Source organism: Myxine glutinosa, chromosome 1 (genome assembly GCF_964187855.1).
Source record: "Myxine glutinosa chromosome 1, kmMyxGlut1.1, whole genome shotgun sequence".
Taxonomy (NCBI): domain Eukaryota; kingdom Metazoa; phylum Chordata; class Myxini; order Myxiniformes; family Myxinidae; genus Myxine; species Myxine glutinosa.
The window spans coordinates 134,336,437-134,361,891 of record NC_136261.1 but is presented as its reverse complement, the minus strand read 5'-3'; the positions used below and the strand labels follow the sequence as shown (position 1 = coordinate 134,361,891).

The 25,455-nt window shown below is 45.2% G+C and overlaps 1 protein-coding gene across 4 annotated transcripts in view; it reads right to left on the bottom strand.

The window, feature by feature from the left end:
• DRD4 (dopamine receptor D4) overlaps positions 1–25,455 on the bottom strand; it is a 292,964-nt gene that overhangs the window by 200,321 nt on the left and 67,188 nt on the right. The window lies entirely within an intron of this gene.

Genomic DNA, 25,455 nt, shown 5'->3' with positions numbered 1-25,455 from the left:
ATGCTCCAGATAACGAAAACATGAAAAAAAATACAAAATGAGAATTAATGATTTTATTCAGCCTTGACTTTTGAGCTTTAGATCTAAAAAAAACAAACAATCGACTCCTAACTTTTGATTAGTGAACCAATTCAGTGACCCAATATGCACATTCTTGAAATTTCAGGTCAATCGGGTGAAAATTAGTGATTTTACGCAACCATGGCCTTTTCATCTAAAAAGCAATCAGCTTGTAGCTTTTGATTGGTGAACCAATTCAGCGACTCAATATGCACATTGTTAAAATTTCAGGTCAATCGGGTGAAAATTAGTGATTTTACGCAACCATGACCTTTTCATCTCAAAAGCAATCAGCTTGTAGCTTTTGATTGGTGAACCAATTCAGCGACTCAATATGCAAATTCTTAAAATTTCAGGTCAATCGGGTGAAAATTAGTGATTTTACGCAACCTTGACCTTTTCATCTCAAAAGCAATCAGCTTGTAGCTTTTGATTGGTGAACCAATTCAGCGACTCAATATGCAAATTCTTAAAATTTCAGGTCAATCGTGTGAAAATTAGTGATTTTACGCAACCATGCCCTTTTCATCTCAAAAGCAATCAGCTTGTAGCTTTTGATTGGTGAACCAATTCAACGACTCAATATGCAAATTCTTAAAATTTCAGGTCAATCCGGTGAAAATTAGTGATTTTACGCAATATTGACCTTTTCATCTCAAAAGCAATCAGCTTGTAGCTTTTGATTGGTGAACCAATTCAGCGACTCAATATGCAAATTCTTAAAATTTCAGGTCAATCGGGTGAAAATTAGTGATTTTACGCAATCTTGACCTTTTCATCTCAAAAGCAATCAGCTTGTAGCTTTTGATTGGTGAACCAATTCAGCGACTCAATGTGCAAATTCTTTAAATTTCAGGTCAACCAGATGAAAATTGATGATTTAGGATTTAGGTGATGCTGACCTTTGACCTTTTGACAAAATTATTAATTTGCCTTCTCCATTTTATCATAATAAAGCTTTGTTGAAAATCTGATGACAAAACTCAAATAGTAAATTTGAATTTCAGGTCAATTGTCCGAAAATTGATGATTTAGGTGATGCTGACCTTTGACCTTTTGACAAAATTATAAATTTTCCTTCTCCATATATCCTCATAATAAAGTTTTGGTGAGAATTAGATGACAATAGCTCAAATGGGGGAAAAAAAAGTTACGGCACGGACACGGACACGGACACGGACACGGACACACACACACACACAAGTGATTGCAAAACCTCGTCTCCTGCTGTGCAGGGCATGGTCTGAGAAACTGACTGACGAGCATGCAACCAATAACATAGTTTGCTCAACTCTTACACTATGCTACCATCAGAGCTGGGCTTAAGTGTACAGCCCCTGAGACATTAGAGTAGTGGAGCCCCCACCAACCTTTGAAATGTACTGGGAAGAAAAGAAAAAAGAGAAAGAGCTGAACTGCGTTACTGTGTATAGCCCTGTGAACATTTCGCTAAAACACTTTTTAAACTGAGCGACAACACATTTCAGCATGTTTTACAAGAACTGCTGCTCCTGCTTGAGCTGAATTTCCGTTGATCTATTTCTTTGGCACCTCGTGTCCTCGAGTCTGATAGCAACATGTTCCCAATCATTAAATCCTGAATCAGACAAGGCACTTTCCTTTGATGAAAATAATTTCCACAAAAACATCCACACTTTCCCATCCTGCAGTGTTCGTTTAAAAATGCTTTGGAACATGCCGAGCTCGACGGTGTTCACATCTTCTTTCTGAAGCCAGACATCTCTCAGCTATTCTGGCAATCAGGGGGACCCCACCTCGCCCGGTACACTCGAAGTGACCCGTCGTCCTTCCATTTAGCTGTATCATTACTGAAGCAGGATCAGGTTTTTAGGTGGGACGAGAATGTTGGTCTTTCGAGGCGAGTCAAGTTGATTTTATGCATCCAGGCCTAGTTCTTCAGCATTGACAGTTAAACTTGCTCGATCCACTGTTGTCGTTGCTGCATCATGATGCAATAATGTAAACCCCAAATTGGATAACTTGTCTATTCTTCTAAGCGAACGTTTTTCGCTTGCTTGATTTTACTTTTGTTTCTTTCTCTTAACTGCACCACTGTCTATCTTCCGGAATGCATTAGTGATTTTAAAATGGCTACAGATGGAGATGCCTGGTTTTTCTGGGAGCGAGAGGGAAAATCAATTTTTTTAAATGTGTAAACTACAAGGAAATTAACACTAATTCGATTATAAAGGGATTTTCAATTATCAGTTAGCGCTTAATAAAGTGATATTGAATCGATAAAGTGACTTGGAAGGAACGTTAACACAAATGTATCAGAACCTGGACAGGAAAAGTCGAATTGCCAGCCGTACAGAGCAGATGTGACTCCACACACCACTTCCCTGGCTCTGCTAACTTTGAGACAACAAGAGAATAAATAATACCAGCTTTATAAATAAATAAACCGTATGTTTTTGGTGGGCCCTGGACAAATGTCCCGTTTGTCCTTCCCTAAATCCGGCCCTGGCCCGACCCCACCTGCAAAACATCCTGAAGGTTACTTTGGAGCTCATGAGATTAGCTTCATCCAAAGATACTGCCTTGTGGGACACTGCCTAAAGGGAAAGGGCACCATCAAGGACCATGCGCTGTTTCCGCTGACAGAAGAAATCAGACAACTACTTGAGCAAGGGGCCCTGAATAGCAAACTATGACAACTTCAAAATGAAAGCTGGATGCAAGTGTCAAAGGCTAGAGGCATATCCACAAGACATTCATACACTGCTGTGCCAGAACGAGCATCATGTCCAAGGTTGAATGGCCAGTTTGAAGGTAAACTAGTTGTCAGAGGTCAGCAAATTACAGAAGAAAGAGTGCCTGAGGTCAACTGCAATGATGAACTCCAATAATTTGCTTCTGATCTGGAGAAGGCTGATAGGCCCTGTAGTTGAGAGTTTACGTTTTGGATCTCTTCTTATCAAAAGTAGTCATATTTGCAACTTTGCAAAATGGAGGAAGTTGCCAAACCAAGAATGACCTGTAAAAGAGAGAGGATGGAGAGAGCACAAAAGGAGTGAAGCATCTTTAATGGACATCTTTAATGAGGAAAGGGTGGGTACAGGAATGGATGGATTTTGGATCTTGTTCTTTTGAGTGGAATTCAAGAACTCCGATTTTACCTCAAGCGGTATTGACCATGACTGAATCCCTTTATGAGGGTGGGAATGGAAGGGGAATGTGTACCAACCATAGACCTGAAAAGCTCCCCACCAGGTTTTGGAGGATTGTGCAGGGCTGGACAATTTGGATGACTGGTGAGCCAGATGTTGAGTCCTGGCTCATCGTAGAACGGATACACAATGGTTCTGAGCTATGCGGAGAGATTGCACGTTTATATGTATAAAAGGTGCCTTCTAAAAGGTATTATGATTTGCCTTCCAGGAGGACAATGCAGGTTATTTTATTGTGATGGCACTCACGGCACACATCTTTATTCCACATCTTTAATGACTTGCTTATGTTGCAAATGTCATGTGCTCTACATCTGGCAAATAAAATACATTTACTTCTTCATGCAGCTGTATGAATTAAATTGGCACTTCTTCATATGAACTTTTCTAGAGCATTACTTGGTTCCTCCTCAGAACACAAGGGTAGTCCATGCACACTATTTTTTGAATGCGCCTTGTTTTGTATTGTTTGAAATTTTCTACAAGCTATGGAATGTCCATTCTTTTCTATAGTTTGCCACATGGCACATGTCATATAAAGTCGCCTTTTCTATGCCCCTGACATTTTACCCAATAATGTCCCTTCTTTTCTACAGTTTGCCACATGGCGCATCCCATATAAAGTCGCCTTTTCTATGCCCCTGACATTTTACCCAATAATGTCCATTCTTTTCTACAGTTTGCCACATAGCACATCCCATATAAAGGGGCCTTTTCTATGCCCGCATTTTACCCAACAATGTCCCTTCTTTTCTATACTTTGCCACATGGTACATCCCATATAAAGTGGCCTTTTCTATGCCCCTGACATTTTACCCAATAATGTCCATTCTTTTCTACAGTTTGCCACATGGTACATCCCATATAAAGTGGCCTTTTCTATGCCCCTGACATTTTACCCAACAATGTCCCTTCTTTTCTATACTTTGCCACATGGTACATCCCATATAAAGGGGCCTTTTCTATGCCCGTGGCATTTTACCCAACAATGTCCCTTCTTTTCTATACTTTGCCACATGGTACATCCCATATAAAGTGGCCTTTTCTATGCCCCTGACATTTTACCCAATAATGTCCATTCTTTTCTACAGTTTGCCACATGGTACATCCCATATAAAGTGGCCTTTTCTATGCCCCTGACATTTTACCCAATAATGTCCATTCTTTTCTCCAGTTTGCCACATAGCACATCCCATATAAAGGGGCCTTTTCTAATGCCCGCATTTTACCCAACAATGTCCCTTCTTTTCTATACTTTGCCACATGGCACATCCCATATAAAGTGGCCTCTTCTATGCCCTTGACATTTTACCCAAGAATGTCCATTCTTTTCTACAGTTTGCCACATAGCACATCCCATATAAAGGGGCCTTTTCTATGCCCGCATTTTACCCAACAATGTCCCTTCTTTTCTATACTTTGCCACATGGTACATCCCATATAAAGTGGCCTTTTCTATGCCGCTGGCATTTTAACCAAGAATGTCCCTTCTTTTCTATAGTTTGCCACATGGCACATACCATATAAAGGGGCCTTTTCTATGCCCGCATTTTACCCAACAATGTCCCTTCTTTTCTATACTTTGCCACATGGTACATCCCATATAAAGTGGCCTTTTCTATGCCGCTGGCATTTTAACCAAGAATGTCCCTTCTTTTCTATACTTTGCCACATGGTACATCCCATATAAAGTGGCCTTTTCTATGCCCCTTGCATTTTACCCAATAATGTCCATTCTTTTCTATGCTTTGCCACATGCCACATACCATATAAAGAGGCCTTTTCTATGCCCCTGGCATTTTACCCAATTATGTCCCTTCTTTTCTACAGTTTGCTCAATGGCACATACCATACAAAGAGGCCTTTTCTATGCCCCTGGCATTTTACCCAATAATGTCCCTTCTTTTCTATAGTTTGCCACATGGCACATCCCATATAAAGAGGCCTTTTCTATGCCCCTGGCATTTTACCCAATAATGTCCCTTCTTTTCTATAGTTTGCCACATGGCACATCCCATATAAAGGGGCCTTTTCTATGCCCGCATTTTACCCAATAATGTCCCTTCTTTTCTATAGTTTGCCACATGGCACATCCCATATAAAGAGGCCTTTTCTATGCCCCTGGCATTTTACCCAATAATGTCCCTTCTTTTCTACAGTTTGCCACATGGCACATCCCATATAAAGAGGCCTTTTCTATGCCCCTGGCATTTTACCCAATAATGTCCCTTCTTTTCCATAGTTTGCCACATGGCACATACCATATAAAGTGGCCTTTTCTATGCCCCTGGCATTTTACCCAATAATGTCCCTTCTTTTCTATAGTTTGCCACATGGCACATCCCATATAAAGTGGCCTTTTCTATGCCCCTGGCATTTTACCCAATAATGTCCCTTCTTTTCTATAGTTTGCCACATGGCACATCCCATATAAAGTGGCCTTTTCTATGCCCCTGGCATTTTACCCAATAATGTCCCTTCTTTTCCATAGTTTGCCACATGGCACATACCATATAAAGTGGCCTTTTCTATGCCCCTGGCATTTTACCCAATAATGTCCCTTCTTTTCTATAGTTTGCCACATGGCACATCCCATATAAAGGGGCCTTTTCTATGCCCGCATTTTACCCAACAATGTCCCTTCTTTTCTATACTTTGCCACATGGCACATCCCATATAAAGTGGCCTCTTCTATGCCCTTGACATTTTACCCAAGAATGTCCATTCTTTTCTACAGTTTGCCACATAGCACATCCCATATAAAGGGGCCTTTTCTATGCCCCTGGCATTTTACCCAATAATGTCCCTTCTTTTCCATAGTTTGCCACATGGCACATACCATATAAAGTGGCCTTTTCTATGCCCCTGGCATTTTACCCAATAATGTCCCTTCTTTTCTATAGTTTGCCACATGGCACATCCCATATAAAGTGGCCTTTTCTATGCCCCTGGCATTTTACCCAATAATGTCCCTTCTTTTCTATAGTTTGCCACATGGCACATCCCATATAAAGTGGCCTTTTCTATGCCCCTGGCATTTTACCCAATAATGTCCCTTCTTTTCCATAGTTTGCCACATGGCACATACCATATAAAGTGGCCTTTTCTATGCCCCTGGCATTTTACCCAATAATGTCCCTTCTTTTCTATAGTTTGCCACATGGCACATCCCATATAAAGTGGCCTTTTCTATGCCCCTGGCATTTTACCCAATAATGTCCCTTCTTTTCTATAGTTTGCCACATGGCACATCCCATATAAAGTGGCCTTTTCTATGCCCCTGGCATTTTACCCAATAATGTCCCTTCTTTTCTATAGTTTGCCACATGGCACATCCCATATAAAGTGGCCTTTTCTATGCCCCTGGCATTTTACCCAATAATGTCCCTTCTTTTCTATAGTTTGCCACATGGCACATCCCATATAAAGTGGCCTTTTCTATGCCCCTGGCATTTTACCCAATAATGTCCCTCCTTTTCTATAGTTTGCCACATGGCACATCCCATATAAAGTGGCCTTTTCTATGCCCTTGGAATTTTTCACAAGATACATTTTAAACACGAACCAAACGCATTTGTTCATCGTACAAGACACTATTCAAGATGATATAAAAGACTTGAAAAAGTAAGGGGTAAAATATTCATAATAATAACAAATCTTTATTGTCCCATATTCAGGGAAATTATTATTTGGTGACACCGTAAGTTGACCATCATTAAAACATAAAACATGTTTGTAACATAAAACATGTAACATAAGGAAATAAGAAAACAATATAAAAAGATATAAAATATAAAATAAATATAAAATATGGAAGATTGACTAAACAGCAAAATGCCCAGGAATTTGAATTTAATATTTGAATTGCACATGGTACAAATGACCTTTTGAAAATGTTCTTCTTCATCCTCCTTACACGAAAGCGTCTCCCTGATGGCAGTTTTTCAAAAAGTCCGTTCAAGAAATTACTTTCATCAGTACACACCTGCACCGCCTTCCTTTTCAATGGTTCTGAGCGGAAGCCTCTCCTCAGTGAAAGACACGTGAAAGCCCGCTTGGAGTTTGCAAAAAAGCACCTAAAGGACTCTCAGACTGTGAGAAACAAGATTCTGTGGTCTGATGAAACCAAGATTGAACTGTTTGGCTTCCGTCTGGCCACTCTGCCATAAAGCCCAGATCGGTAGAGTGTTGCAGTGATGGTTGTCCTTCTGGAAGTTTCTCCCATCTCCACACAGGAACTCTGGAGCTCAGCCAGTGACCATCGAGTTCTTGGTCACCTCTCTTACCAAGGCCCTTCTCCCCCGATTGCTCAGTTTGGCCGGGCGGCCAGCTCTAGGAAAAGTCCTGGTTGTTCCAAACTTCTTCCATTTAAGAATTATGGAGGCCACTGTGCTCTTGGGAATCTTCAATGAAGCAGAAATTTTTTTGTAGGCTTCCCCAGATCTGTGCCTCAACACAATCCTGTCTCTGAGCTCTGCAGGCAGTTCCTTCGACCTCATGGCTTGGTTTTTGCTCTGATATGCATTGTCAGCTGTGAGACCTTATATAGACAGGTGTGTGCCTTTCCAAATCATGTCCAATCAATTGAATTTACCACAGGTGGACTCCAATCAAGGTGTAGAAACATCTCAAAGATGATCAAGAGGAATAGGAGGCACCTGAGCTAAATTTCAAGTGTCATAGCAAAGGGTCTGAATACTTATGTCAATGTGATATTTCAGTTTTTTCTTTTTATAAATTTGCAAAACTTTGCAATCAAGCTTCACCATCTGGCAGTCCGTCACAAATCTGGGTTTGGCGGATGCTAGGAGAACGCAACTGCCTGAATGCATAGTGCCACCTGTAAAGTTTGGTGGAGGAAGAATAATGGTCTGTGGCTGTTTTTCATGGTTAGGGCTTGGTCCCTTAGTTCCAGTGAAGGGAAATCTTAATGCTGCAGCATGCAATGACATTCTAGAACTAGACGATTATGTGCTTCCAACTTTGTGGCAACAGTTTGGGGAAGGCCCTTTCCTGTTTCAGCATGACAATGCCCCCGTGAATAAAGCAAGGTCCATACAGAAATGGTTTGTCAAGATCGGTGTGGAAGAACTTGACTGGCCTGCACAGAACCCTGACCTCAACCCCATTGAACACCTCTCGGATGAATTGAAACGCCGACAGCAAGCCAGGCCTAATTACTCAACATCAGTGCCCGAATTCACTAATGCTCTTGTGGCTGAATGGAAGCAAATCCCTGCAGCAATGCTTCAACAACTAGTAGAAAGCCTTCCCAGAAGAGTGGAGGCTGTTATAGCAGCAAATGGGGGACCAACTCCATATTAATGCCCATGAATTTGGAATGAAATGTGTGATGTTCGGGCATCCACATACTTTTGGTCATGTAGTGTATGTGGACACCAAATTTTTTTTTTTATTTCAACTATTTTCTGGAAGAAATGGTGCATTATTTGAAAAAAGTCCAAGGGTGCCAATATTTTTGGCCACGACTGTATGTATAAATGTATATTTATATTCCAAATATATGTTTATTTATATGTATATATATATATATTTATATGTATATTCCAAATATAATACACCAGTAGAAGCTGAGAAACTAATTTTCAGTCCTCATGTTAAAGTTGCATACAGAGAAACGATCCCATGTAAAGGAAGGGGGCCTCCCTTTCATACCATAAATTAATTAATTAGGTCATTAATTGAAAAAAAAGAAAATTGATTAATCAATAAATCAGAAATATCCTTTATAGCCACATCACTTGGTCACAGTCGTGTCCGAATATCAGCTTCCTTGCTCAAAAGGTGCCTGAGATATATTGCCCAGATGATAAAGAAAATAAATAAGTGATTAATAATGAAAATAAATAAATAATAATGGTAAAATAATTAAATTATTAATCAATTGGCTAATAGAATACCTAAAGCACCACCATTTCATCCGAATCTAACTTAAAAAAAAGAAAAAAGAAAGTCATTAATGAAATAATGAAATAATTAATCGATTAATTGATTAATCAATAAATCAAAAATACCCTTTATAGCCACATCACTTGGTCACTGTCATGTCCAAATATCCGCTTCCCTACTCAAAAGGTGCCTGAGATATTGCCCAGATGAGAATGGAAATGAATAAGTACTTAATTAATCGATAATAATTAAGTAATTAATCAATTAATTGATTGTTCGTTTGATTAATCAAAAAACAAAAAATAACGTCTTTGCCAAAGCACGTGCTCACATTGTGCCCAAATTTCAGCTTCCTAGCTCAAAGGATTTCTGAGATATCGCCCAGACAAATAAACAATGAATGAATGATCGTTTTAAGGCCATTTTCCCCGCTAGAGCAGGGGCTAGCCTTGCGGGCCCCATGACAATCATGGTTCCCTGTTTGAGGCAATGTTTTTATGGCCGGATGCCGTTCCTGACGCCAACCCTTGGTCGCCTCTTACGATGCGCAGGGATACGGTGTACCTATTCTAAATCGGGGTACACACCGTGATCATTCATCCCAGCAAGCTGGTACTCAATTTGCCGACCTCGGAAGGATGACAGGCTGAGTCAACCCCCCTGGCGTTAATTCAGCGATCGATCGGGATTCGAACCCAGGATCCTAGGATCCCAAGCCAGCACCCTAGCCGCTAAGCGAACACCAGGCTTAGCCAGACAATAATGCAAGAAAACAAGAAAAACTGAGTACTCCTTTTCAGCGTGTCATGCCATACAGCGCCTGGAGGTGGAATAGGAAAGGAGTGGTGTACAATTAGCAAAAACATTGAATCCACATCCGAAGGGAATAGTCCTCAAATTTCCTTCGTTCTTAGTTTATGTGTGCTTAATAATATTTATTTATTTATTTTGTAAAACTATGTTCCAAAGAATTGTTGGACTCCTCATGAAGCAAAGTAATGGAGTGATCGATGCACGTTTTTGTTTTTAAAATATGAGCATGAGCTGAGCCATAGATAGGACTTGATGGGAAGGAACCACCTAGATTGATCGAAAAGTCGCATTGCATGGAAACACGAATCTTTTCACTCGACTCAGCTAAACTGTTAATGTGGATTGTAGAAGAACCTGCATCCGCTGCGATTGGTGGTCATGGAAAGGAGTTGATATTGTCAATGCGTTTGTAGCCTGAAACTTAGACTCTCACACCAGGGTGGTGCAAATAATTGAATATCGAAAACAAAAATTCATCCTTCAAACGTTGTTCGATGAATGGAGTTCATTAAAGCTAACGTTCAAAAAGAGTTATTTAAACACAAACTTGGTTTCAATTGAGCAATCCTTTCTTACCAAAGTCGAATTCATTATATCCTGAGTTTTCTTTTATCTCATGGGAGCAAAAGTACCTGTCGGCTGTAGCTTTGCTCACGGATTCAATCAAAAGATAACATGCTGTACTTCACAAACATTCTGCTCTATTCACTCCATAATTTGCCTGAAGTTATCTTCCATCTGCTTGGAAGTCAGTTGACATCACCTTCAACAACCATCCTTGCTGCTTATATATGATGTGAGCAAAAATCACCTCCACTTCGCTGCAGAGCTCAGTATTGGATGCTTTGGTTAGAACTTCTGCTTAAAATGAGTGAAATGAAGCTTTTTGAAAATTTATAATTATTATCACTCAGATTTCACCATCACCATCATGCATGTTGTTAAGTTGGTTAAACTTTCTTTATACAAGCCTAGCAGGAGTATATACCGGGGGGTTGGGGGGTGGCTTTGACAGACCCCTCCGTTTTGGAGGAAGGGAGGAAGGGAAGGAGGAAACAATTTCCCAGGCAAAGAGTGCTTCATCACCTCAGTGTTGCACAGGTAAAAAAAGGTAATTGTAATACCCTCTGCCACAATCATCAGGTGGTGCTCAACACGGTACACATTTACATAGAGAATTTACGCCCCTCTCCCGGTCCCCCACACCTCCGAATGAGGCCGCGGCCACATAGCCTATGTTACCCCCAGACAAAGTTGTATTTGTATTTGTACCCCGAGTAAAGTATAAAAGTTTATACTTTTACGTATAAACGACCCCAACCTTTTGCCGAAAAAGTGAGGTCTTTTTCATATATCCCGTGTATCAGACGGCCCCAATTTTTTACCTGAGATTTTCGCAGGTGCATGCTTTGCACGTGAGAAAACCAACAAGCAAGACTAGAAACATCGCTCGTGTGCAAGTGGGTCCGTGACGCCCTTGGTCAGTTGGATAAGGACATTGTTGTAAAACCGTTTCTGAAGTGCGGAATTTTTAATGGTCTTGATGGAACACAGGACGATATCCCATGGAATGACGGTGATGATGAGCAAAGTGACGATGATGACACGCCCGTCCAGGACTGTGATGATCTGGTGCGGACTCGTGATTGGCAGGAACTATTCGGGGAGAGTGATGATCGGTGTGATGATCTGGTGCAGACTCGTGATTGGCAGGAACTATTCGGGGAGAGTGATGATCGGTGTGATGATCTGGTGCGGACTCGTGATTGGCAGGAACTATTTGGGGAGAGTGATGATCGGTGTGATGATATGGTGCAGACTCGTGATTGGCAGGAACTATTCGGGGAGAGTGATGATCGGTGTGATGATCTGGTGCAGACTCGTGATTGGCAGGAACTATTCGGGGAGAGTGATGATCGGTGTGATGATCTGGTGCAGACTCGTGATTGGCAGGAACTATTCGGGGAGAGTGATGATCGGTGTGATGATATGGTGCGGACTCGTGATTGGCAGGAACTATTCGGGGAGAGTGATGATCGGTGTGATGATCTGGTGCAGACTCGTGATTGGCAGGAACTATTCGGGGAGAGTGATGATCGGTGTGATGATAGGGTGCGGACTCGTGATTGGCAGGAACTATTCGGGGAAAGTGATGATCGGTGTGATGATCTGGTGCAGACTCGTGATTGGCAGGAACTATTCGGGGAGATTGATGATCGGTGTGATGATATGGTGCGGACTCGTGATTGGCAGGAACTATTCGGGGAGAGTGATGATTGGTGTGATGATCTGGTGCAGACTCGTGATTGGCAGGAACTATTCGGGGAGAGTGATGATCGGTGTGATGATATGGTGCGGACTCGTGATTGGCAGGAACTATTCGGGGAGAGTGATGATCGGTGTGATGATCTGGTGCAGACTCGTGATTGGCAGGAACTATTCGGGGAGAGTGATGATCGGTGTGATGATATGGTGTGGACTCGTGATTGGCAGGAACTATTCGGGGTGGGTGATGATCGGTGTGATGATATGGTGCGGACTCGTGATTGGCAGGAACTATTCGGGGAGAGTGATTGGTGTGATGATATGGTGCGGACTCGTGATTGGCAGGAACTATTCGGGGAGAGTGATGATTGGTGTGATGATATGGTGTGGACTCGTGATTGGCAGGAACTATTCGGGGTGGGTGATGATCGGTGTGATGATATGGTGCGGACTCGTGATTGGCAGGAACTATTCGGGGAGAGTGATTGGTGTGATGATATGGTGCGGACTCGTGATTGGCAGGAACTATTCGGGGTGGGTGATGATCGGTGTGATGATATGGTGCGGACTCGTGATTGGCAGGAACTATTCGGGGAGAGTGATGATCGGTGTGATGATATGGTGTGGACTCGTGATTGGCAGGAACTATTCGGGGAGAGTGATGATGACGAAAGTGACTTTGAAGGATTCCGCCTTTATGGACTTGTGTAATCCAACCTCAGCTCAGTGGTGCCATCTGTCTACAGTTACATGACTTATCTTTCACACTGTACATACTGTACCACATATTCATTTTGTGCTGTCATTTCGTCGTCGATGCTTGGTTATCTCAATCAATATCCTGTTGTATATTTTATCATTTATTTTATCATGTGAGACTGAGAAAAGAAAGTTGCAACAAAGTTGTAAATACATTTTATGAAGCCAATTTAGGTAATTTCCGGTCTCATTTGTCATTTTTGACCGACCCAGACTGTTTTCTACGCTTTTTCCCCCTTGTTTATGACCTGAAGAATCATTTCTTATTCTGACAACCAGTTGCACATATTATTCCTTGCTTGATGCTCAGCATTTAAAAAGGATCGAGCATGGACTTCTGTGCACAAGTGATTCTTCTACATTGAAATATGGTTCCAAAAACGATGTGCTTCCCCTTCTCTCCCCATCTTGTCTACCGCTCCCCTTTTTATATACTTTGGCTCTTTGTCTGTTTGATTTGTTTGTGTGATAGATGTTAGCTCTTTCACGAGCCTCGATTATGTATACAAAAAAAAGAAAGAAAAAAAAAGTGTTTATATCTGGAGTACCCGGCGTTGCTCAAGCGAAAAAGAAACATTAACATATTTGAAATGAGTGCGAATGTAATGGAAAAGCAATTACATTCAAATGAGAATCCATCACAAATGTCAAATTGTGGCGGTTACCTTATGTTCAGGTAACCGCATGTGGCGGTTACCTTATGCGCAGGTAACCATTACCTTATTTGGGCATAATACACGCGCACGGGCCTGTTGGACTTGTGGTTGTGCGGACGTGACGCACGCGCGGTTGCCGGAGCCACGCCCTCCGAAGAGGGCTTTTGGCTTTATATAAGCGTGCCGACTTCCGTTCGCTTTTAGTGTGCTGGATCTTGCTGTTTGAATAAACCAACTTCGAACCCTACGAATGGCCTCGTTCTCTCGCCTTCCGCGACTCCTAAAAAATCATCATTTTACCTTTTCGTTGAATATATGCTGGTGAATGTGCCGTTCATCTCATTTCTGAGTTAAGCATGATGACGTTCAGGAAGAAGAAGAAGCCTTAGCACCAACTTCGACTGCTTCCGGAATTGTTTTATTATATGTGTTCAAATATCTGGTGATTGTTTTGTATTTATTTATGCGAATGTGTACTTGTATACAAGCCATTAATCAAAAGGTTTAAGCACTATAGAGCGATATTTAAAAAAAACAAAAAAAAACGAAGTTTCTGTTTTTCCCAAAAAAAATATTTCTTTTTGCCTAAAACCCCCAGGCACTCACTGATGAACCTCTGAAAGTTTGGCGAAGATCGGTTCCACCATCTCTGAGAAAAATGGCGACACAGACCATAGTAGATCTCTTATATTGTGGCGGACACAAAAGCCCACTGGCGTGGTGACATCATTCCGCGCACCAAGTGGGCGGTGGCCACACCCGAGGGGTAGGCGTGGCCTCATGATATACACCGGGCGCGCAGCCCGGAGCGCGCCAGTGTTACAGTGAGCTCCTGAAATAAAGACGCTTATAAGTTACCGCTTGTCCGTTTCCTCCTTGCTCGCAAGCAGCGCGCGTAACGCCACGCTTTACTGGTGACCCCCTCGACGTTGGATCTGCCGGAGCGATCCTTCCACACGCGACGCCATTGCCATGGCCAACTTCATCAAACTTCCCGAATTTTGGGAGGCTCAGGCCGAAGTCTGGTTCGTCCAGGCCGAAGCCCAATTTCAGCTTCGGCGCCTCACCGGCGATGACACGCGCTATTGCCACGTCGTCGCCTCCCTCGGGCCCGGCACGGCCGCTCGAGTTGTGTCCGTCCTTTGCCACCCACTGGACGGCCACAAGTACGAGGCACTCAAGCGGCTACTCCTAGCCATGTTCGCCCTCACGGACGACGCACGGGCCGACCGCCTCCTGGATCTCCCCGAGCTCGGTGACACGCGCCCGTCGGTCCGAATGGACCATATGCTGTCACTGTTGGGCGACGAAGCCCCCGGTTCTCTATTCCGGGTGCTTTTCCGTCGCCAACTTCCAGCGCAGGTTCGCCTCGCGTTGGCCGGGACCGGGCTAACGGAACCCCGAGCATTGGCGGCCGAGGCGGACAAGTACTTCGCCGCTTCGGACACGCGGGCGAGAGTCGGCGTGGCCGTCACGGCCCTCGTGGCTGATGCTGCTAATGCTGCTAATGCTGCTGATGCTGCTGATCCACAGCATCAGCTTATACAGCATACGCAGCATGCTGATACGCACCTCGTGACCGCCGCCACGCCCCGCCCACCGCCGCGGCGAAAACCGCCACCGCGGGGAAACCCGCCAACTCCACCGGCCTGGCGGAGCCAGCCGCGCTCCTCCAGCTCCACCACCTGGTGCTGGTTCCACGCCAAGTTCGGCCACGAAGCTCGGCAGTGTCATCCGCCATGCTCCTTCAACAGGTCGGGAAACGCCCGGGCCGGCGCTCAATAGTGGCGATGAGCGCCGGCCGTTCGAGCAGCCTGCTGTTCATAACGGACACCTTCTCCGGGCGCCGTTACCTGTGCGACACGGGAGCGCAGGTGAGTGTCTTTCCCGCCGGCACGTCAGACAAGCACGCCGCGGGTAGGGGCCCCGCGCTGCTTGCCGCGAACGGGACGCCCATCCGTACGTACGGAAAACGCTGCCTCTCTCTGCGGTTCGGAGGGCAGGTTTTCCGATGGACGTTCGTCACCGCCGACGTGCCCATGGCACTGCTTGGCGCGGACTTCCTGTGCGCTAATGGGCTCCTGGTCGACGTCAAGCGCAGACGTCTTGTCCAGGCCGAGACGTTCAGCTCGCTCGCTTGTGCGTTGCCCAACTCGGCGAGCAGCTCAACGAGCGGCTTGCCAAGCGGCTTGCCGAAGGGTTCGGTTCCGGCCACGTTGGTCTGTACGCTTCCGGCAGCGGACGCATTCACCCGCCTCCTCGCCGGCTTCCCAGCCCTCACGCGGCCCACCTTCTCGGCGGGGGCCGTCAAGCACGGGGTGGCCCATCACATCCCCACCGTCGGGCCACCGGTCTACGCCCGGGCACGCCGCCTCGAGCCGACGAAGCTGGCGGTGGCAAAAGCGGCGTTCGCTACCCTGGAGCGACTCGGCATCGTTCGGCGCTCAGAGAGCACTTGGGCGTCGCCGCTGCACATCGTGCCGAAGCCCGGCGGGGGATGGCGACCGTGCGGGGACTATCGCCGTCTCAATGACGCCACGACTCCCGACCGCTACCCCGTCCCCCACATTCAGGACTTTTCCGCCCGTTTGGCGGGCATGTCCTTCTTCTCGAAGGTGGACCTCATACGCGGCTACCATCAGGTCCCCGTCAGGCCGGAGGACGTCCCGAAGACGGCGATCATCACGCCATTCGGACTCTTCGAGTTCCTGCGCATGCCCTTCGGTCTGAAGAATGCGGCTCAGGCGTTCCAGCGACTGATGGACAGCGTCCTGCGCGACTTGGATTTTGTCTACGTCTACCTGGACGATATCCTCGTCGCCAGCGCGTCCCGCGAAGAGCACCTACGCCACCTCCGCACGCTCTTCGAACGCCTGGGCCAGCATGGCTTGATTGTGAACCCCGCAAAGTGCCGGTTCGGCACCGCCATAATCGATTTTCTGGGGCACCGTGTCACCAGGCACGGAGCCGTCCCCCTGCCGGCCAAGGTGGAGGCGGTGAAGGGGTTTCCGTGCCCCCGCACGATCAGAGGGCTGCAGGAGTTCCTGGGCATGGTGAACTTTTACCATCGGTTCCTGCCCCGTATCGCCCAGCTCCTGCGCCCCCTGCACGAAGCTCTCCGAGGTAAGCCGGACAAAGGCGACGTTACCTGGACCGAGCAGATGGACACGGCGTTCACGGGCGCGAAGCTCGCCTTGGCTAACGCCACCATGCTCGTGCACCCGGCGCCCGATGCACCGATCGCCCTCACCACCGATGCCTCGGACTACACGGTGGGCGCGGTGCACGAGCAATGGGTGCGTGGAGCTTGGCAACCGCTGGCGTTCTTTAGCCGGCAGCTTCGCCCGCCCGAACGCCGTTACAGTACCTTCGACCGCGAGTTGCTCGGGCTTCACTTGACGGTCAGGCACTTCCGCCATCTGCTCGAGGGCCGTGCGTTCACTGCCTTCGTCGACCACGAGCCGCTGATCTTCGCGATGGGCAAGGTCACCGAGCCGTGGTCGGCCCGGCAGTAGCGTCACCTCTCGGCCGTGTCCGAGTACACGACGGACATCCAGCACGTCGCGGGGAAGGACAACCCGGTGGCGGATTGCCTTTCCCGGGCCGTCGCCCACGCAGTCCACCTCGGCATCGACTATGCCCGGATGGCAGCGGACCAGGCCGCGGACCCCGACGTCCAGGCCTTGCGGACCGCCGTCACGGGCCTCCGCGTCATCGAGGTGCCGTTCGACGGCGCGGGCGCGGCCCTCTTGTGCAACGTCTCCCTCGGGCGTCCTCGCCCCATCGTGCCCGCGGGCTGGCAGCGCCAGGTGTTTGACGCCATCCACGGCCTGTCCCACCCGGGCGCGAGGGCCTCCCAAAGGCTGATCGCTGACAAGTTCATCTGGCATGGCCTCCGGAAGGCCGTCCGCGGCTGGGCCAGGACGTGCCTCGCGTGCCAGCGCGCCAAGGTGCACCGGCACACCCAGGCCCCGTTGGCCCCGTTCACGGTGCCGGAACGCCGGTTTGACCACGTCCACGTGGACCTGGTGGGACCTCTGCCCCCCTCGCGGGGTTTCACCTACGTCCTCACCATGGTGGACCGCACCACCCGGTGGCCGGAGGCCGTGCCCTTGGCGTCGACAACGGCGGCCGATGTCGCGCAGGCTTTCATCGCCACCTGGGTCGCCCGGTTCGGCGCCCCCTCAGACATCTCGTCCGACCGCGTCCCCCAGTTCACCTCGGAGCTCTGGGGGGCGGTCACGCAGGGGCTCGGGGTCCGGCTGCACTGAACCACGGCCTACCACCCCCAGGCTAACGGCCTGTGTGAGCGATTTCACCGCTCATTGAAGGCCGCGCTCCGGGCCACCCTCCGCGACGGCGGCTGGGTCGACAGGCTCCCCTGGGTCCTGCTGGGCCCCCGGACGGCGCCCAAGGAGGACCTGCGCGCATCCGCGGCGGAGTTGGTCTTCGGGCAACCACTGCGGGTGCCGGGCGAGTTCCTCCCCGACTCCACGGCACCATGGTCCGCGGCACAGCAGCGCTCCGCTCTGCAAGAGACCGCCCAGAGGTTCGCCCCGGTGCCAAAGGCATGCCACGGGCACCCACCGACGCACGTCGCCCCGGTGCTTCGCACAGCGGAGTACGTCTTCGTCCGCCACGATGCGCACCGGACACCACTGCGGCCCCCGTACGACGGGCCTTTCCGCGTGCTGGAGACCGGGGCGAAGCACTTCACCCTGGACATCGGCGGTACTCCTGACTGCGTTTCGGTGGACCGCCTCAAGCCGGCCCACCTCGACGTGGACCATCCACCGCCAGTGGCCCGACCCCCACGTCGGGGCCGCCCAACTGCGGGCGGACCCCCGGCAGCACCGCCCAGCCCCGCCGCCACGCCGCCCCCCGGTCCTGCACCCATCCCAGGGGCAGCCAGGGGCATCCCACCTGGCATCCCTGCACCCCGGACGCCGCCGATCGCCAGGGGGCGCTTCGGCCGGGTCATTCGTCTGCCCCGCAAACTGGCCCTCCAGGTGCGCGGGAATTCTGGGGGGGCGCGTGTGGCGGACACAAAAGCCCACTGGCGTGGTGACATCATTCCGCGCACCAAGTGGGTGGTGGCCACGCCCGAGGGGTAGGCGTGGCCTCATGATATACACCGGGCGCGCAGCCCGGAGCGCGCCAGTGTTACAGTGAGCTCCTGAAATAAAGACGCTTATAAGTTACCGCTTGTCCGTTTCCTCCTTGCTCGCAAGCAGCGCGCGTAACGCCGCGCTTTAATATAGTAGATCATTAGTAATACTGGGTACCACTGGGTGCCTCTCTATGATACACATTTACATCGAGAATTGGGGTCTTACCCCCACCCTGAACCTCCTCCCCCAGATATGCCATCCAGACATGAACCATAATTGGAGTACGTTCAGGCAACATGCAACATTTTGTTCAGTAGTTTTCTATTTATTTTATTTTATTTTTTGAAGCATATATACAAGTGGACAAACAAACACAAATTGAGCTATACCAAAGCAGCATTATGTGCATTCTCCAAATGAGAAATGTTTTCATAGTTTTGTATTTCACAATATGAAAACTCCTAGGAAACCACCCAGTGTAATCCTTGCTACTTGGGCAGCACTGAGTCTGCCCTCAAGTAGTCTACCAGAAGGAAATAGATAGATGGGTACGAAAGGAGGTGTGCCGTTTGAGCTTTGTACCTGATTGTGCAATGTGTACAATTCACTTATTTATGTGCTACCGTGTAATTGTGTTATCATAACGTTTGTACCTTGTTCAATGTGTAATGAAATGAGCGAAGCAGCAAAATATTACCAGGCATGGATTGATTGCTATAACGATTGCAGAGGAATATTTAGGCCATCCCTTATATCATAGGGGAAGGCTTATTGCTGCTGTAGGGTTTGTTTCTACAATTGGCACACACAAATTTTATGGTATCACAAAGTTTTACACCCCAGGAATATTAAAGCACCATTGAGAATTTATTTTTTAATAATAATAATTATTATTATTATTTCTTCCTGCACTCTCAACACCAAATTGCCAAACTGTATCACTTTCCGAGTTGTATGTTGGAGCCAGTTGGGGGTTTCGGAATGAAATTTTGCATCAATAAATGGGAATGCAAATTATGCGGGTTGGCCTATTTTTGGACATTGGTCTAATTTTCAGGTGATGGCCTAATTATAGACATTTTAATATTTTTCACCAAAACTCAATCAGAATGAAATTTCCCTCTCTAGATAGCCCAGAGCAAGTCGCATTTATGCTTAATTTACCCCCTGAGTTGAAGGTCAAGGTCAAAAGGCAGTTTGAAAAAATAACATGTTTTTTGTCATCGCTCAATTTTGCCAATGCGGAATCACAAAGACCACTTGGCCTTCCAAGATGTCCTTACATCATAATAGTGGATCTGCACTGAGATTGTGCAATCTTATATTTGATTTGTGTCCTTGACCTACTTTGTTCCGATTGTGACCTAATTAACAAAAAACACATTTTTGATGATAACAATAATTTTCCTCTGATTTTCATGATGCGAGTTTTATGGATAGACCGTAGATGGAAAAACATTTTCTTAATCTATCTAACCTCTATCCATAAATGTTGAAGGTCAAGGTCATATGGTGGTCCAAACAAAATATGGCCATCATTGGATCTCGGTCCAATGGGTAAGTCGCGGACGATCGCGAAAGGGTAAGCCTGTCCAGGTCGTAGGAGCTTACCTTGGGTTCCCTTTGTGATTGCAGATATCGAGTTACTGTTGACCCTTTAAACACTGTATAAAGTATGAAAACAATGGAAATGTTTAATTCATTTATTTATTGCTCTTTGATATTAAATTAATGAACAGCCAAGGTGATCGATTTCCTTTACACAAAGTCACTTAAATCCTTTCATCAAAGCTGCAATTAGTGAAGCTGCAATTGCTGAGATTGGACGACACTTGTCGCAGCTTAGCTTATCTAAAGCCCTTACCCTGGTTGTTGTTGTTTTTGTAAATCTTATTTAAAGCCCTTACCCTGGTTGTTGTTGTTTTTGTAAAGCTTATTTATAGCCCTTACGCTGGTTGTTGTTGTTTTTGTAAACCTTATCTAAAGCCCTTACCCTGGTTGTTGTTGTTTTTGTAAAGCTTATCTAAAGCCCTTACCCTGGTTGTTGTTGTTTTTGTAAAGCTTATTTAAAGCTCTTACCCTGGTTGTTGTTTTTGTAAAGCTTATCTAAAGCCCTTACCCTGGTTGTTGTTGTTTTTGTAAAGCTTATTTAAAGCCCTTACCCTGGTTGTTGTTGTTTTTGTAAAGCTTATTTATAGCCCTTACCCTGGTTGTTGTTGTTTTTGTAAACCTTATCTAAAGCCCTTACCCTGGTTGTTGTTGTTTTTGTAAAGCTTATTTAAAGCTCTTACCCTGGTTGTTGTTGTTTTTGTAAAGCTTATCTAAAGCCCTTACCCTGGTTGTTGTTGTTTTTGTAAAGCTTATTTAAAGCTCTTACCCTGGTTGTTGTTGTTTTTGTAAAGCTTATCTAAAGCTCTTACCCTGGTTGTTGTTGTTTTTGTAAAGCTTATCTAAAGCCCTTACCCTGGTTGTTGTTGTTTTTGTAAAGCTTATTTAAAGCTCTTACCCTGGTTGTTGTTGTTTTTGTAAAGCTTATTTAAAGCTCTTACCCTGGTTGTTGTTGTTTTTGTATGCAACCTGCAGCTGCTAGTTGCATCATTTTTCTGGAAGCACGTTTGTGCCACTGATGCAGTGCACCAATTACCAGTGAGCTGGTACTCAATTTGCCGACCTCGGAAGGATGACAGGCTGAGTCAACCCCCCTGGCGTTAATTTAACGATAGACCAGGATTTGAGCTCAGGATCCTAGGATCCTAAGCCAGCACCCAAACCATTAAGCCAACACCAAGCTTCCAACCCTGGTAAAACAAATAGAAAGGTCCCACAGTGGTTGGAAAAAGAAAACTTTTTTGTTGCACTCATATACCATATAAAACACAATGTGTGTGTGTGTGTGTGTGTCTATGTGTGTCTATGTGTGTGTGTCTATGTGTGTGTGTGTGTGTGTGTGTGTCTATGTGTGTGTGTGTGTGTGTGTGTGTGTGTGTGTGTCTATGTGTGTGTGTCTATGTGTGTGTGTGTGTCTATGTGTGTGTGTGTGTGTGTGTGTGTGTGTGTGTCTATGTGTGTGGGGGTGTGTGTGTGTGTGTGGGTGTGTGTGTGTGTCATAAAATTACCATTAGTTATTAAAATTTAAATTATCATAAAACACCATAAATTACCATTCATCTACTGGATCCCAAAAATGCACAAATACCCTTGTAAGATGACGTTCATCATCGCAAGTAGAGAATGTAGTTTGAAACCTTTGTCGGGCAGTATTACAGCAGCAATGGAACTAATCTATAAATGCTTAAAAACTATAATGAAAAGGTGAAGTTTTATTCTGGTATTAAGAAATTCTGGATCATTGACAATTCCAAACCGGTAATCGACAGTGTCCATAACATTAATAACAAGGGTAAGGAAAAATGTCTTTCAACTTTTGATTTTACACATTGTACACAAACATTCCACATGACAAGCTCGTAACCTCATTGGACAGAGCAATAGATAAAGCATTTGCAGGAGGTAATAGAGTATACATTAATGTATATAAAAACAGAGCACACTTGTCTGTGAAGGATTAATCAATATTCATGCAGCTTTTCAAAAGGTAAACTCAAAGAAAGTATTCGATTTCTGCTAAACAAGTTTCTTTACATTTGGCAACAAGATACTCCAGCAAACAGTGGGCATACCCATGGGTTCAGATCCCAAGATACTCCAGCAGACAATGGGCATACCCATGGGTTCAGATCTGCCCCCTTACTTTGCAAATTTGTTTCTGCACATGTACGACTTTGATTGGGTCCAGAACAAAGCGTCAAACAATTAACAACTGCACGAAGATGCGGAAACATCTTCAGGTTCATTGATTATTTGTTGGCAATTGATGATTGATTTGTATTTGAACAGCTTCATGATGATATATATCCAAAATAACTTGAATTAAAAGGGAAAACCAAACTTCCACTTCAGCTTCCTTTTTAAAATTACAAATTGATATCCATAATAATAAATTTCACACCAAATTATTTGATAAACGAGATGCCTTTCCATTCCACATTGTCCGAATGCCTTTCTTAGACAGCAACATTCCCAAAAAGCTATTTTATGGTACGGTTGCAGGTGAAATAATTAGGACTGTAAGAGCAACCACACACAGCTCCGAACTTGTCAATAGATTACAACAACTAGTCAGACGTATGTTAGCACAGGGAGCTACAGTTTGTAGATTAAAACAAGTTTTCTTTAATATCACAAAGAGGCACCAAATCGAATTAGTAAAATACAATACGAATAGTAAAAATATTATTCATGAGATATTTATGTAAATACAGTACAATATAATAATTAAATATACTACAAATCAATGTTGCTAGGAAACAGTGGTTGCTAGGATATGGCAGCATGCCAAAACCCGTTATAGGTGACAGTTCGAACATTCGAAATACAGTTTGATCTAGAGGTAGGTGGTGTGGTCATGCTGGCTAGTAGATATTGTTTATTTAAGGTAAGATGTGCATGGTTTAATGATATCATATTATGGAGTGTGTAAGGAAAATTATAAATATATTATAATACATTAAATCCTCTAGCGAGTAAAGTTGGAATAAGTGATGTTGCATTGATGAGTTGACTGACTGTCTGGACGCAACTGAGGTTGTGGATCTACTGATGTACCATCTCTTGATGTGGATCCATGATCGAGGTTGTGGATCCGCCGTTTGGAGAGGTCCTGGGCTGAAAGGATCGAAACCTCGAGGAAGAACGGTGCCCAGCTGATGATCCGTGCAGTCAGGAAACTAGTCAATTGCTTAGGTTCTTGCTTTAGGTAAGGGAACCATGTTTTGAGGTTTACAATTTAAGTAAAGTTGAATATGGGATGTTGTGAAATGAACATCATTTACAGCAATCCTTTAAATTATTTATATTTAGGTTTACGAACAACCAATACTGTACAATTAATTAAATGCATTTTAAATAAGAATTGAAAATCATAAGAGATAGAATTGTGAGAAACAAAAATAAAAAAACAAGATGTATGCATGTGTGTGTATATGTGTATATATGTAAATATATATGTGTGTGGGTATATGTGTGTGTATGTGTATATGTGTAGATGTGTTTGTATGTATGTGCATATGTGTGTATGTATGTGTGAATAAATATGTGTGTATGTATATGTGTATATATATGTGTGTGTGTGTGTGTGTGTGTGTGTGTGTGTGTGTGTGTGTGTGTGTGTGTGTGTGTGTGTGTGTGTGTGTGTGTGTATGTGTGTGAATAAGATACAGAATTGTGAGGAACAGAAATGAAAAACCGAGGTGTGTGTTTGTTTGTGTGTGTGTCTGTCTGTCCCCCTTCATAAGGGTAGGTTTTAAAGGCTTTGAGTCGTGCTTTAGGGGAGATTTGAGTGGGGGTGTTTAATGGGCAATCTTTCAACACGACTGTGTGTCCACCGGTTAAAAGACCTAAAAGACTGAGGACCCAAAAGACCCAGAAGACCCAATACCCCAAACCCCAAACACCCAAAATACCAGAAGACTCAAAATACCCTGTAAACTGTTAGATACAAAATACCCTGAAGACCCAAAAGACCCCAACAACTGAAAATACCCTGAAGAACCAATGGACCCCAAAGACCCAAAGATCCAAAAGACCCTGAAGTCCCAATGGGCCCCAAACACCCAAAATACCCCGAAGACCCAAAAGACCCTGAAGACTGTTAAAGACCCAAAATACCCTAATGACCCTGAAGACTGAAAAGACCTAAAATATCCCAAAGGCTCTTAAAGACCCCAAAGACCGAAAAGACCCTGAACACCAAAAAACCCCGAAGACCCAAATACCACAAAGACCCAAAAGATCCTCGTTACTGAAAGGATCGAAAAGACCCAGAGTACCGAAAAGACCCAAAAGACCCCAACACCTAAAATATCCCAAAAACCCCAAAGACCCCAAAAAAACCCGAAGACCAAAAAGATCGAAAAGACCCAGAAGACCGAAAAAAACCCCAAAGACCCTTAAAGACCTGAAAGATCCTTAAAGACCTGAAAGATCTCAAATACCCAAACAATCCAAAAGACTGAAAAGACCCCGAAGCCCCTTAAAGACCCTAAGGACCCCAAACACCCAAAATACCCCAGAGACCCTTAAATAACCCAAATATCCAGATCAAGGACCCAAAATACTCAAATGACTCAAAAGACCTAGATGACCCAAAAGACTCAAATGACCCAAAAGACGTCGATGAACAGGAAGATGACCCAAAAGACACAAAGGACGTTGAAGACCAAAAAGATCCAAAGGACGTTGAAGACCCAAAAGAAGAGTAATTATGCCTCTTACATTGGAATTGTAGATGGTGGTTTGCAAACTGACCATCTGGGTCGGTGTACAGAAGTGTTTTTTTTTTTTATCACAATAAATACAAGGCACAGGGAGGTGAAATTTGCTGCACATGATGTGCAATGTGCGCAGAGTAAAACGAGTGTTCATTTACGTCTGGAGGATGTCTAATAAATAAAGATGATATAAGCACCGCTGACACTAGGCCCAGACTTCAGACTTGGCACGCTCACGTGGTTGTACCGTCAAACACTGTTACGACCCGTCATTTTGACGGGCTTTATGTTCGTGTTTATATATATTTATATATTTCTTATATAGGGCTTATTGGTGTTGGAAAAAGAAAGAAGGTCATTA